The sequence below is a fragment of the Castanea sativa genome, chromosome 5 (assembly GCF_040712315.1).
Source record: "Castanea sativa cultivar Marrone di Chiusa Pesio chromosome 5, ASM4071231v1".
NCBI classification, from domain to species: Eukaryota; Viridiplantae; Streptophyta; class Magnoliopsida; order Fagales; family Fagaceae; genus Castanea; species Castanea sativa.
Genome location: NC_134017.1, coordinates 1,894,821 through 1,909,741, shown reverse-complemented (window position 1 = coordinate 1,909,741; position 14,921 = coordinate 1,894,821).

The window sequence follows — 14,921 nt, the reverse complement described above, 5'->3', positions numbered from 1 at the left end:
TAATCAATCATGCAAGAAATTGAAAAGGTATGAACAAGTAGATGAATTTTTCCATACCCCTAGCAGCACTCCAAGAAAAGGTGTGGACATGATATAAAGACAAACCTTTGATCTCTTTTCTTATGTGTTGAGATAGGCCCAGGTGTTAAAAAAAACTAAAAAGCCGATGAATTTTTCTATGCCCTACCTGGACTGAATAATAAAGTAGTCTTTGAAGGAATTGGTAGCACCCCTTTGTCAATTTTGCATCTAAAGGAAAGTGAGAATCCTCAATCGTTGCATTAACTTTGGATTCCTTCATCCCCCCTTTCCACATTTTACAAAGAATGCGTTTGGATCCAAGTCTGCGTCCCACGTCCGCGTTTTGCTTCCTTTTTTTTTTTTTTTTTTTTTTAACCCAGCCGCAAGGTTTGACTATTCAGCCATGAACAGTGCACAAATGCACTGTTCATAGGTCCCACAAATTTCACTTTTTAACAACTTTTTCATTAAAAATGGGTCCCGCAGTACTATTCACACATTTAAAAATTATTTTGCTATAGTGTTTTCAGTTTTCAGTTTTCAGTTTTCAGTTTCAGCAAAATAAGTTCTATCCAAACGGACTCAAAATCTTCAATTGCTCAGACAGGGGTTAAAGATTAGTAGTATCCTATTAAAGGCTCTTTTTACTTCAAAGGCTACTTATTGAAGAATCTGTTGTAAATTTTACAAGGAGTATAAAATTTTTTAATATGTAGATGGCATGAAATTAAATAAAGCAGATAAGTGATTCTAAAAAAGTAGTGACATAGATTGTATCTAACCTAAACCAAATTTAATTCTCTCAATATAACAAAGCCAAATTTCAAATGTCTTACAAATATAGGTCTCATATTCATAATGCAAACATACAGCAATACACCGACATTGCAAAACATGAGCAACAAGTAAAATGCAGAACTCCACAAGAAATTTAAAGTTTGAAGAAAACCATGTAAGACAATCAGAAAGAGTTTTCTTTTATTTTTCATTTTTTTGAAAGTTTAAAAGAGAATCCCAAAGAGAGATGCTCACCAATGTTTTAGAAACATTTCGATCCACCATTGATTTCCTTGCATACAAATTATATCATTGTAATTTGAAAGTAATTAAACACATCAAGGTCAGGGATATGATTGCCAAACTACACTTGCCCAGTTGCCCACCAAACAGTCAAAGCTTATTTTTAGAGAAACCATATGGGAAACTCTAATTATGCTCCATCAGCAACCAGATACACAGACTACTAAAGGCTGCAGCTGTTTAACTTATTAAAAGCTGTAATTAAATCAGTAACATATATTACCTCCAAATAGTATAATTTAGAGCTGAGAAAAAGGGGAAAAAAATCATTTAAGATAGTATAACTCTCGCAGATAACCAATATAAAAACAAAAACAAAAACAAAAAAACAAAACAAAACACAAAGCAAAGAAACACAGCTATAATGAAGGGCTGCAAGACAGAAAATTTGGCATCCAAAAACGATACAAATCCAAATATAAACATGTTAAGCTGAAAATATGATGCACATAAAACGTGTTTTCTGAAGATTTAAAGAATGGATTCTAAAAGGTAGAATGGCACCAGATTTAGCAAGGAAAATGCTTGATCTGATGAGTGCAACTCCAACTATTTCTGCAACAACAATAAATAGTTGTGATTTCCAACGTGAGGGTTGAGGAAAGAGTGATAAGAGAACTTCATTGAGCAATCTTTATAAGCGAATCTGACGGAGGACAGCTTTGTTAAATGGAACGCGGATTGCAGACACGTATGCACTGGACCCGTTGGATCCGTTAGGATGTTGACACCTGTGCATCTTGGCATCACTGACCTTGTTGATCACTTTGTTTAGTTTTGGACTATTTGCGCTGCAAAAGTCAAAACTTTTCCAAATTTTTCTTTGAAGCTGTTACAGTAATTCTCTTGATATAGAAAATACCGTAGGAACTGAATAAAAAAAATATTCTCTCTCTTTAGTCTTTCCTCCCTTTCTCTTTTTTCTTCACTCCCTCTCTCGCTACTCATCAGAGGACAAATGGAAGCAACTCTTCTCTCATAAGTAAAATTATTGCATACAATCTGAACAAAAACACAAAACAAAAATATGCAATAAAACTACAAAATACAATCTTTCACATAAACTAATAAAATCAGAACCCAAAAAAAAAAAAAAAAAAAAAATCCAGCCTTTATCTCAACAGCTACTAACTGCAACAAAATACAATCTGAACAAAACACAAACAAAAAATGCGATGAAATCAGAAAATACAATCTTTCTCATAAACTAAGGAAATCAGAACAAAAAAAAAAAAACCGATCAAACCCATTTTGACCGCAAGTCGTTGGCAGTGGGGGAAGAGGACGAGCGGCGGTGAAGGCAGAGCAGACGACGGAGGACGAAGGTGAAGCACAGCGCCGATTTTCCTCTTGAAGATTGCCTCTCTCTTTCTGTGTTTGATGAGAAGAAATCAAATCCAGATGGTGAACCGTGTGAATAGTGTGTGGCCTTCTGATTTTTATTAGGTGTTTTGAGGGGAGAAATAAACGTGGCCTTCAGCCTTCCAGCTCTCTCTTTTTTTCTTTTTTTTAATAAATAATACTACTAAGTTTATACTAAAAAAAACTAATGCTAAGTTTATTTTTTTTAATGGAAATTAATTAGAAGTTAATGAATACGAATAATAATATCTTTAATTAAGATTAGATATAATTTTTTTATAGAAAAAAAGGGATAATGGTAAGTTGATGGATATTAATAATTAAAATTTAAGGGATAATTTAAGGGATGATCTCTTAAATTAAAAGTAGACTACTAACAAATAAAACTCTTGAAAATTTTGAAGATTAAAATTTTTATTGGGAAAAGTAAGATTAAAAAATGAAGATTAAGGATCAGTTTATTTTGCTGAAGCTGAAATTTTTTTACTGAAAGTATAAATGTAAAAAGTAGTTGAAATAGTATAGTGAAACCCATAAATAGTACCAAAAAGTGTAGTGGAATTTATGAATAGTAGTACAAATAAGCTGAATAGTAAAATAAGTTGACAAAAATAATTCATGTCAAACGAACACTAATTATTAACAAATTAAAGATTAAAAAATAATAAAGGAGAATTAAAGAATGAATGAAGAAATAATATTTAAATAAGATAGAGTAAAAATAGATAATCTATTGGAAATTGAATTTGAAAAAGTAGGTAAGTAAAAGCTAAAAGGAACTGTTCCCCGTCCAAACAGTACAAAAATTAAAATAAAATAAAAACTGTTAGAGATGCTCTTAAAATACGGATTTTATATAAGAGCATTGATTGTAAAATTGAAAAGCAACTCATTTTGCATTGATTGTAAATTAGAAAAACCAATCCATCTTCTACCTAAAATCCATCAACGATAAGGGTGGCAATTTATGTTCATGCATCAGGTTTGTGTCATATCGAGCCATGACTATTCGACTGTATGGGTTGACTCAAACCCGACTCATTTAGTAAATGTGTTAAGTATCCTTAACCTGAACACGATCTGATTATTAAATAGGTTAACCCAACCCGACACGTTTAACTCGTTTAATTAACAAGTCATGTAAAGGTCAATACAAATGACCCGTTTAATTATCTATTTGATTAATAGGTCATACCTAACTTATATAATTTTTTATCAATTCTCATATATTTAAAATTAAAGTACAATTATAACTATAAATATAGTAATAAACATATAAAAAAACTATAAATTAAGCAATAATATGAAAATAACTAATAACTTTATAAGCTAAAAACCGGTCAAACAAGTTTGCATGTTGAATATGAACATGACTCGTTTATAAAAACAAGTCAGCTATGTTAACCCGAATACAACCCGAGCCCGTTTAGCTTCAACCCATGACTTGTTTATCATAGACCAAGAATGTATTGACCCCTTGTGATTAATTAATTGATTAATTAGTCAATTTTATTAATTAATCATATTAACATGCAATGTACGTGGTAGCACAAACAAATCGCCAACTAAAATATCATGTAGCGGAAAATAAAGTTGACACGGTGATTTATTTATGAATAGGGAAAATCTCTGAAGCAAAAATCCTACCGAGTGATTTTAAGGTCACCACTCCCGAGAATTCATTGTTATCACAACAAACGGTTATTGATGGGACTGACGAAATCAACTACTGAGGAGACTAAGGCATCTGATGGGACTGACGAGATTAACTACAGACGAGACTAAGGCATCTGATGGGACTGACGAGATCAACTACAGACGAGACTAAGGCATCTGATGGGACTGACGAGATTAACTACTGACGAGACTAAAGGTATCTGATGGGACTGACGAGACCACTTTCTGAGACGAGCCTAAACAAGTATACACGTCACTGACGAGGATATCAGGATCATTCAATGCCGCCAATAATACCCCGGACGGTTACAGAACCAGCTGGACGAACCGTTGAAGGCATATTAAAACCCCATTACTCAGCAAGAAGCGTTACTGAAAGAGGCATTAAAGCCACAATAACTGCCATAACGGCTAGAATCTGGAACAACATATATAAAGCCCACGCATTGCCAACAGAAGGTATGAACACAGTGACAAGATATCCCTAATCATTTTTATAGTCTATTATTATAAACTCCCTTGTACTAACTTTGGCATCGGAGACGTTGTGGCAGGCACCACACCGGTGACCATTCTGGAGAATTTCTTCTTCCGTCGCGACACAAGCAGACCTCTAGTCCCATCTGGACGACCTCACTACGACTGACGAACTCGTGATTCATCAGTCTGGTCCCGTCTGGACGACCTCACTACAACTGACGAACTCGTGTTTCATCAGTTATAAATAAAGGAATCCCAATACCTTATACCAACTTACAGAATGAAGATGTATCTATGTTTCTAGAACAATCATGTATCAGTAGAGAAACACATATCAAGTAGTTTAACCAAATATTGGCTTAAAAAATCCATATTTTCCAAAAGTACAAAAGCTCAAGAACAACATTTTCAACATCCAATTACAATGCAAAGCCATCTTCACTAGTCTTCAAATGACATAGCAAAAGAACTTGAGTAACCAAATGAAAATTGCCCATTTGTCCTCCAAAATAATCAATCATTGCATCTAAATAACTGTAATGAAAACATCTAGGATTCAAATCTTACCCTCCAGCTATCGAATTATCAACCAAAAAAAAAAAAAAGACTATAAGGCTACAGTTGCTTAAACCGCCTATGTATTAGGATTAAATCTTTCTTTCAAATTTTTACTTCAAGGACTACTTTTTGAAGAGTCCATTGTAAAATTCACAATATGTCTGCAATTACAATTTGCCTAAAAATGAAAAAGGACACATATATCTTATGCCAACTTGTTTGGTCTAAATTTAACTCTCGATACAACAAAGTCAATCATGCAATAATTAAACCAGTGATGTATATCCTCCAAAAATCAAATAAAGTATATGAGAATAATATCTAATAATATAAAAAAGAAATACCTAGCCGATCAAATAGTTAAACTTAGAGGTGTGAAAAACAAAACATTCATTTCACAAAGATGATATTACTCTCACACTCAACACATATTACCATTTTTTTAAATAAATAAAAAACATACATTACCTAGATCAAATCCACATCTATATTTAATTCCCAACTGACAAAAACACAAAGTAGAAAGACACAGATTAATTAAGATTCAATATAAGTTAAGAAGCCAAAATGCCGTAAAACAGAAAATGTAGTGAGATCAAGTATAAGTGAAAACCATAAAATGTAGTGAGCATTGCCCAGTTGCCCACCAATGCTTAAATAGCCTATGAATTTGGATAAAAATTTTACTTTGAGCACAACTTTTTGAGGAATCCGTTGTAAAATTCACAAAATAATGCCTGTAATTACAATTTGCCGAAATACTTAAAATCAAATAAAACAATTTAGAGCTGAGAAAAAGAAAGCAATTTTTTTTTTTCACAAAAATGATATAAATCTCACATACAACACAGATTACCAAGATCAACACCACAGCTAAATATCTGATGACAAAGAAACTCAAAAAGCAGCGAGGCAAAAATTCAGCAAAGAAAAACGAAGCAAATCCAAATTCCAAGCTACATGCTAAGGAAAAGATAATGTTACGTAGCAATTTTCAGCTGAGCTATATGAGTAAAAATCATTATGCATGCGCGCTCTTTATTTAATTACTTATTAAAAAGTCCATTGTAAAATTCAAAATAATAAATCGTTGACATATTTCCTACTAAAATAAGATGGTATAGAAGAATCAATATTTTGAAAAACTTTCAAAAAATCAAATAGTATAAATTTATGCGAAAAGGAAAACATCCATTTCTCTCTAATAATATAAATCTCACGCCAAACAATGATAACCAAGATAAAATTAATAATAATAAAAAAAAACACAGATCACCAAGATAAATAAATCTTCTAAAGCCTTTTCATTTTTCTGAAGAAATTAAAACAAACAACGGATTCTAGAAGCAAAAATGCATTTCATTCTTTTTTTGCTTTATACCGTGAGAAAATGACGAAACATGCCCAAAATAATGTGTTCAGCGTCAGCATCAGCTTCGTCATTAGCATCAGCAAGTGGGATGTCATCAACAAAGCATATAAACCGTATGAGCTGATCAACAAAGCTGGCAAGGGACCCAACTACCTGGTGGGCTCTAATTATTTTTTGCTGACAATTTTGCCCCCCTTGCGTATCAGTGGGATCTAATTTGTGTCAATATCAGTGGGATCTAATCTTATGCTCGAATCAATCTTACTGGGATCCGGCTATTTTAATCGTTGACTATACTATGTCGTTATGTGTTAGTTTAACAATGATAAATTAACCATTTACTATTTTTATAACTATATTATGTGGGATTCTTTTTATTTTTTTATTTTTATAGAAGTTCTATGTTGGAATTAATCATTTAAATATCTAATTTAAATATTTATGGATATGATAAAATTTAAAATAAGTGGGAATTATCTATTTGGTTCATGATAATTAGTATTATATTATTTATTATCCTATCAGGATTTTTAATCCAGGATTACATAAGAATACTTATACACATTTTCTTTTAATAATCATATATTTATTACATGTCATGCCTTATATTTTAAATCAATTTAGGAGTGCGTTCTAGTCCTCTAAATTGATATTTGAGAATCATTTAGCTGGCTTTTAGTTTATCTTCCTCCACAAAAACATAATATGCAAATAATTATAATTAATCTATTTCTCGAAATTAGTCTTGATGTGTTTTTAAGAGATTTATATACAACAACTTATTCATTCAATATATATATATATATATATATATATATATATATATATATATATATATATATATATATATGTAAGTGCACAATTGCACCTAGACCCCAAAGACAATCGCGGGCTCAGGCCCAATGAGCCTTAAACAATAAAATTTGTAGAGTGTGGGCTTGAAACCTAGGTTAGAAGTACTGGGAGCTTGATAACAGGCTTTTATAAGTAAATACAGGTAAATAACGAATGATAATTGCAAATGGATCTCCTCGGACTTGAGCCGAGGACTACTTCTTTATTATTTCTCTTTCTTCCTTAAAGATTGAAATTCTTAATTTCTTTCTTCGTTTCCCCCCCCCTCCTCTCTGGCCTCCACCCCCCTTAAATACTTCATTTCCTGATACTTTTTGGACAGTGACTAGAAGTTTCAACCCTACTGTTCAGGGGTCACTTCCCCATTAATGCGGCCAGGGAGGTAGGTGCAGAGCCTTTAATGTGGAGGTGGCAGCCTTTGCCCTTGATATTTTCTTTAACACTGGTGCATCTAGAAGGTTCAGGGTGTCCCCCTTTAACCATTAGTCTTTCCAGAGTTGTGCCTTGACCTTCATAATGAAATCTTGAGTTCTCTTGGATCGGTTCGAGGAGGAACTCACCCTCAGTTGTATCATCGGACCCTCGGCATATGGGCCGATTCGTAGAGTTTAATTCTGGAGCAGGTCGGCCCTCCATGCTACAGTCCAAAGGCCCATATGCCCATTTGGGTCCTTTTACTCCCCACAATATATATATATATATAGCACTAAATTAAATAAGCTTTTACCAACAATATACAACTCAGTCAATACTTAATACTGTGTCAAAATTGCTAATTTTTATCATTTTCTCTAAAAGCAAATGCATATAATTTGACTGTATTTGATGTCCATATCATATGACTAGAAAGAGGAGGATGACTTAGTCATGAAGTATGAATCCATTTGATGTGTTCTCAAAAAATGGAAAAAAAAAAAAAAAAAAAAAAAAACCCAGAAAAGCCACCTACTAACCATTCCAACCTGAGGCGCCAACCAAGGGAAAATTTTTTTCTTAAAAAAAAAATGTTATTTAGGTCATTCTCCATTTTGTATATGGGGTAGTACATGTCAATTTGTGATTTGTTCAACAATTATTTAAGAGAGAGGGACAGAGAAAAGTGGAAATGTGGAATAAGGATAAGCTAAGCCAAGTCCTTTTCCTCATCCAAGGCTAACGGTTTCCAGCCTCTCCTATGTTGACTCCCCTTGAATTTCTGTAAATGTGTGGCTGCCACGTGGTTTGTTTTTTTCTCCCTAATTTTAGGAGAGATATTGAGGACGAAACAGCTAGACAAGAAAATGCCATATGTTCTGTAATTTTATATTTCTTTTCCTTCAACGTGTTTTCTTTATTTTCTCAAATGGCATTTTTTTCCCCTTTTCTTTTGGGGTCTGCTTGGATTGAGGGGAGAGGAAAGAGGAGTGAAAGGGAGTAGAGTAAAGTTGGCTGAAAATAAGTTAATTTTGGGCAAATTTCACTTTACTCTACTCTACGCTCCTCTCTCTCCCTCAATCAAAACGGACCATTATGGTGTTTTCTTTATTTTATCAACTAGTGTATTTATTTATTTATATTTTTTAAAATCAAGTCTCAGTAGTGAATTTTGTGTTTACCAGTAGATTTTTTTTCCTTTTCCTTTTTTGAATCATAGGTAGTTTTTTTAAACCAAATGATGGCCGGCTCCTCTATAATTGTCATATAGTATACTAGCCTCTAAGAACGCACACGAGACTCTTTTATTTTTTTGAGTAAATTTTAATAATTTACATCTGTTATAATTTAGAAATATATATTTTTATTTTTCAAACAAATAAAAATAATAAACTTTAGAAATAAGTAGTAACTATAATTTCTTTGAATAAAGTTTTTCTCCAAACTAGTTTGGAGAGAAATCCTTCAAACTTATCATATATCTTTTTTTTAGGTGTGAATTTTGAAAATCTAACCGTTGAATTTCATGTTCCTTATGTTCTTAACATGCATATCTAATTTCGTTCAAATTGGATTTTATTTACTATTTGATCAATGAACTTATTTTTTATACACAATTTTAGATTACAAAAACTTGAAATTTTAACATATGTTTGATGACATAGCAATTGATTTTTTATTTTCTTGAAATTTTGCAAGCATGAATAATATAATAAGAACATGCAATCTAACGGTTAGATTTTCAAATTTCACACTCAATATAAAAATATTTGATAAGTTTGAAGGGTTTCTCTCCAAACTAGTTTGGAGAGAAACTTTTTCCAATTTCTTTTTTGAACGTGAAGAGAAAAAATCCTAAATTTTAGAAATTTTCTTTTTGAATTCAAAATTAATAATTCGGTATTCGACATTTATGACTCTATTTCTAAATGAAGTTACTATTCATTAATAAAAGTATTTTTGAACCACATAAAAGTCCAGTTGAAAGAGAGGAATTCTCTTATATATAGTATAAATAATGTTATAAATAAAAATAAAAAATATTAGTTTTTTATATTTTGTAATAAGGTATAAGAGTAAATTTATATAAACTACTTGTTTTATTCTCTTATTTTTCTCTTTAACTAAACAAAAAAGTTTTTCATCCCTCCAACCAAACACATATGAGGTAAAAATCTTTTCTATCCTTTAACTTTTCCATCATCTTACTATTTTTTCTATCCTTCAAATTTTTTATATTTCCAACCAAACAAACCGTAAAAGAAGAGGAGGATGCATCTAATGCATTTTCAATAGTTTAGAAGATTTGGTTCATCAGTGGTACGATTAATAACCTTAACGTCACCTCCCCCTATATTGTTCTTGCGAATGCTTAAATCTAATATTAAATTGATTTACGAAACTTCATAATATTTTTGTTGATGTATTCTTGTTGTAACAGAAATTTGTTGTGTCACACACTTGCACTAGTATTTAACGATAAAAAAATATTTTGAGAACACTTTGTTGAGGAACTATGTTTTCAGTCCATATAACAACGAAGTGTAGGATGTCTCAAATGCATTATCAAACAACAAACAATTAGAAGATTTAGTTGATCAACGGTATGATTTATGAGCCAACTTGACTGCCTATATATTGGTCTAGTCATACACTATGCATGAATTGACCTTGTAATTTCATAATATTTATGTTTTATATATGGGTTTTACTAATGTATGCCCTTTAGGGCATATGTTAGTAAACCATTTTAAGAAATTTTTTATTGAAAATTGAAAAAACTGTCAAACTTTTTTTACAGCTTTTTCAATTGCCGACAAAAATTTTCTTAAAATAGATTGTTAATGTATGAGCATACATTAACTAGACCATATATATATATATATATATATATATATATATATATATATATATATATATAAGATGGGTTCAAGTTACACATTTTCTAAACCATTGGATTTAAGTAAATCCAACAATTAAAAAAAGACACTCATTAATACTGAGATTAGGATCTCATTTATTATCATTTATTTATAACATTACATACTTATCTCTAAACTCAAAAAAAGGTATACATATTTCTCTTTCTCATATGTATTTATATAATCTTTTCTCCCTATATTGTTTTTGGTTTTTGACACAGTTAATGACATAGAAATGGATAGGCGAAATATAAAACATAAGGGTAGAATAGAAGTTGAAGTAGTACCAGAGGAGAAGTAATTTGGGTAGAGAAATTTCACTCATATTCATATTAGAAATTTTGATTTTTTTATAGATAAATTTCACTATGCAAACACCATTGAGGAGGTCTTCAACGAGGAGCAAGATTTAAGAGGTGGAGTAAATAGACTTTGACTTGGAGATGGAATAACAAAGGAGATTAAATTAAAAGTCAATCACTTTGCTTGCTTGTGGTACAGGTGTACAACTGATTTTATTCTTCTCTTTCCTTCATATTTTTTTTCCCTCTTAATAAATATTTTAGCAATTTAATAATTGAGATGAAAAATTGGATGGGGTTTGCTCTTAGTTTTTGCTCTCTAATATTTTTTCTTGTAATCAAGCTAAAGAATTTAGCTCTATCAAATTTCTGGGTCAAGAGCACAAAGCCAAGAAATAAAACAATTGAGAGAAAATGAGATTGTTGTTCCTAATTAGCAGAAAATGAGTCACAGGTTGAGAGACAAGGTGGTGGTAGAATGTAGTAATACACACAGTCTTGCCATATTTGATGTTTGTTTTCTCTCTTCCACTAAAAGTTAGGATATTTGTGAGTGTAATTAATAAGGAGAGAGATAATATGAATGTTATTAATTAGGTAAGTATTTAATAATAATATGCATAATGATGTTTTCTTTTTAGCCGTTAGATATTTTGAAAATCAATAGCTATAAAAATGTGTAACTTGAACTCCACATACACACACACACACACACATATATATATATATATATATATCAAATATGAGACATATATTTGAACATTGTACATTTGAAACACTTAGAGTTGCTAGGCCTATTGACCTAAAGATCACTGGTAATTAGGTGCAACCTGTTCATTGCAACATAGATTTTGTGGTTATACAATAATTGTCAATGGAATATTTTAAAACATGCCAAAAGTCTTCAACTCAAGTGGCATTTTCTGATATTTCTAATGTAAACATTCAGGATTCAAATCTTTCCTCCCCAATTATTGAATCATCATAAAAGAACAAAAAACAAAAAATTGAAACATTAATTCTAACACATGTACATGTATATGTACAAACATATAATAACACAATCATTTTTATATATAGATAGGCGAAATTCTAGGCCTATAACTAGGGTGAGCTTTATGTCAACTCTTTGGAAAGCTCGATATCATACCTATGAGTTTAAATTTTGACACAATTCTTTTAAGTGCTGTACTTTATGCTTTTGATCTAAATTCAAACAATTGATTACTCTAAAAGTAATTCTTTTAAGGAAAATAACATTATTTGTATTGTATTGGTCAATGCAATAATATATTTAATTTTAATTAAGAAGAATAAAGTGCAACAAATAAAAATTGTACCTACGCTTGTCTATATATATAATCACATTCTTAAAAAGTGGAACATATTAAATAAATATATAGTTTTTTTTAAGAAAAGTATTTAAATAAATATATTGTTACTAGTAAAAATACAAGATTAAATCAATATTGCATTAGAAATTATTAATTTTGATCCTTTTCTAAAATTATCCTCTTTAGCTTGTGCGAAAATAATTCAATGTAATCAAGTCGATCTTGTTGAGTATAGTCTTAGCGACGAGTCTTACTTTATATCTCTCTCTACAAATCCAATAGATCTATATTTTATTTTATAGTCCCACTTACAATCAATTAGTTGTTTCCTAGTCGATAAATTCAGGTGCCTTAAATTCAAGGAGTGTTGTTTTCTTCATTGAAAATTTTAGCAATATGTTATATTTTGGTCTTCTTTAGTCCGTATTCATTGGACTAATGAAACAAAATCACTCCTTGTCTTTGGAAATTTTATGCTTTATCAAGGTGCAGGGTGATTGGAAATTTGTGTCACGATGCCATTAGGAAATTTCAACATAAGACCACTTGCACATTTATACAAGAGTTCGAAAGAGTAGGTAGCTTTTATTATTAATAACAAAAAAGAAAGAGAGAATAATCAAGCCTATATTGTTGAGTGTAGTCCTTAACTATGAGTCTTGCTTTATATCTCTCTACAAATCAATCAGACCTATATTTCATTTTATTGATCAATTACAACCATTTGGTTGTTTTCTAGAAGGTAAAGTTAGGTGTCATTTTCAAACTTACTTTGCGTTGTTTTATTCATTGAAAATTTTAGCAATATTGCCTTTTGGGCTTTCTGATTCTCTATTCATTGGAACGAAAGAAAATCAGTCCTTGGCTCATTACTAGATGCCCAACAATTACTTTCATATCGTGAAATATAAGCAATATATTAGCATGTTTATTTACTTTCATATCGTGAAAATCCACCTAGGATTTGACTATGCAATTGGAAGGGTAAAATGATCCAAAGTTCCTCCTCAAACAATTCATTTCTTCGCCAGAGATGGCCTAAAATTTTTTGCTACTGATCCATGATTAGAACGTTGCATCATTAATATCACCACCACACGTTGCAAGTCAATTGGAAATTTTATGTACTAGGCTAGCATGGGGTGATGGAATTTTTATGCGTTATCAAGGTGCAAGTTGATCGAAAATTTTATGTGCCATAATGCCACTTGAAAATTTCAACATAGGATCACTTGCACAATTTTACGAGTTTCTGTTTTTTATTTATTTTATTTTTTTCAACACAATTATGCAAGAGTTAGAAAGAGTACTAGAGTAGGTAAAAGTTAGGATTCATAGTTTATGCTCATAAAAAAAAAAATAATAATAATAATATATATATATATATACACACACACACAAACAAATATTCTTTGCATTTTTCCCATCACACTCCTCCCCTCTCAATCAGGCCTCAAGAGTCACTGGCACTATAAATCTTGATGACAATTTCTATATAATCTCTATTAATTCAATTTTGTTAGGCTGAGAAATGATAGTGAAAGAAGCAAACCATCACTTTTTCTTTTTCTAATTTTCTTTTCCACTATTGTATTCTTTTTTTTATTTATGAAGTTAACTCGTTATGAGGACTGTATAATTTCTCCATTATGAGGGCATTGCTTCTTCATCTTTTATTTCTTTCTAGTTTCTAGTGGTGTATTTATGGTTGGCACTAAAATGAGTAAAAAAAAAAAACTGTTTTCCTTTACACCGGCTGTTATTTTTATTATCAAATTGGCAATTAATTTATTGGAATAGTGTTTGGATTTTTTTTTTTGGGGGAACAAAATGATTCACACTTTTAATTGTCAATTTCTGGAGAGTTAAATGGTCCAAAGTAAATTTGATAGTTGGGTTAAAATGTTGGCCAACCCATTAAAACCAGACGTCTTTAATTCTCATCCAATAGAACTGTTAATTTCTACATCGGCCAATAAGCCAATGACTATCTAAGGCTTGGCATTTATTTCACTTGGTTAATATTCGAAACTGCGACATCAATGTATTAATGTCAAAACCATTTATTAACCATTCACCTTTATTATTTCTATTCTATGTGGAACTTAATCATTTCACTAATATGGTAATTTACAAATAAATTTGAAAACTATAACACTTTTTTACAACTTATGGCGTTCGCTTTTTATAATTGTGTTATTTATCATTAAACCAAGACATCAATTAGTTTTTGTTGTATGCAAGAATTGAATCATAAATTTCTTATTCAACTATAGAGATTTTATCAGTATAATTAATTGGAACCCACAACTATAAATTTTATTCATAACAATTGTTTTTTATTGTCAAATCATGACTACATATAAATATTTATATATATTCTTTTGTATGCACATATATCTATTACATATCATGCATAATATTATATATATATATATATAGATATATATATAGAGAAAGAGAGAGAGAGTAATACTAGAAGCTTAGATAGGGTTGACGACGTTAATTTAGATTGATCATTTCGATTTTGTCTTGGATGCCGTCA